Raw genomic sequence first — 1,851 nt, 5'->3', positions numbered from 1 at the left:
ATATGGCACAGAATTTTCAATTGATTTCAACCGATCTGTGGGATGCGTTCCATCTGTACAATGTAGACTAGTCAGTATGCACCTACCTTTATACTGTTCTGTTGTCGCTTTGTTGTTTTGTGGTTGCTTTTGCGCTTCGCACCTGTCTTATTGACGACATGCTTTCCCCCACTTGCTATTAGTGTACTGTATTTTTTATTCTGGTTGTGACCCTCGAATAATTATTTTATTTTAATGCAGCCCTAAGATAACTTAAGGTTGGACAACCCTGCTGTAAGACCTCATCTGATAAGAGAGCTTATACTTCCACCTTGCCCAGAACCAGTGGTCCACCTCATTTCCTAGTTACCAGGTAGAAACTACGCCATGCTGTCAGTTTTTCAATTTTCCGAGTTCTGGTCTCTTCTCTCACTAGAATAGAAGCTTACTTGGGCGAGCAACTGTTTTTTCTTACTTGTACTTTTTAAATTCAGCACTTAGCATAGTACCGGGCACAAAGTAAGTATTCAATAAATGCCATGACTATCAATCTGTCTGTCTATCTATCTATCTGTCTGTCTGTCTGTCTGTCCGTCTATCTATCTACCTACCTATCTATCTGTCCGTCTGTCTGTCTGTCTTTCCATCTGTCTGTCTGTCCGTCTGTCTGTCTGTCTATCTATCTATCATCTCTGCAGGTCTTCATCTAGATCATGTTCTCTAAGTGTAGGTGTCACACACTTTCATCTTTGGTTCTCTTCTCTCTTTATACTGTTTCCCTTTTTGATCTCATCAACTTACATAGATTTAATAACCACCTCTGTCCTGATCATTTTCAATTCTTCCTATCCTGCCCCAACCTGTGTACTTTTTTTCTTTTTTTTTGTCTTTTTGCAAAGACCAAGACAGGGCAATTGGGGTTAAGTGACTTGCCCAAGATCACGCAGCTAGAAAGTATGTCAAGTTTCTGAGGCGGGATCTGAACTCAGGTCTTTCTGACTCCAGGGCCAGGGCTCTACTCACTCCAACCTGTGTACTTACATTCACTTCTACTTACTTGCATCTTCAACTGTCTTTCAGGAATTCAGAACAGGATGTTCAATAGAAATCTTCAACTCAGCATGTCTAAAACACAACTCATCTATCCTAAATCCCCTCCCATCATCTGTATTGCTATAAACTCCATCATTACCTCTCAGTCCCTCAGGCTAACCACCTAGGTATTATGCTTGACTACTTACAATCTCCCATTGCACACATCAAATCTGTGTCCAAAGCTTTCTGTTGCCACTTTTCCAGTCTCTACAGTGTGCCCCCTTTCTCTCCTCTAACAGTGCCACCACTGTGCTCCAAGCTTTCATCATCTCACACACCCACTGGTCCAGCATTACAAGAGCTTGTTTTTGTGTCTGCCTTTCCCCAAGTCTCTCCCCACTGCAATCCATCCTCCATTCAGCCACCAAATGATTTTTCCTAAAGCACAGGTAGAACCATATCATCTGCCTACCCAATAAACTCCAATGCCTCCATATCGCCTCAAGGATGAAATACTAAATCCTGTGTTTAGCATTCAATGCCCTTTATAGCCTAGCCACCTCCTATCTTTCCAATCTTCCTACCCATTACTCCCTTCCACTTATTCTTTGATCATGTGACAAGGGCCTCCTTGATGTTCCATGACTCAGATACTCCATCTCTTGACTCCAGTCATTTCCTCTGCCTATCCAACGTGCCTGGAATGATTCTCCTCCTTACTTCTCTATCCCGGCTCCCATGGTTTTTTAAAGTTGCAGTCAAGAGCTCATCTTTGACTTGAAGCCTCTCCCAGTGCCTCTCAATTCTAGTGCCCTCCTTCTCTGAATTAATTCCTAT

The sequence above is a fragment of the Trichosurus vulpecula genome, assembly GCF_011100635.1.
Source record: "Trichosurus vulpecula isolate mTriVul1 chromosome X unlocalized genomic scaffold, mTriVul1.pri SUPER_X_unloc_1, whole genome shotgun sequence".
NCBI classification, from domain to species: Eukaryota; Metazoa; Chordata; class Mammalia; order Diprotodontia; family Phalangeridae; genus Trichosurus; species Trichosurus vulpecula.
This window is presented reverse-complemented; position numbering follows the sequence as displayed.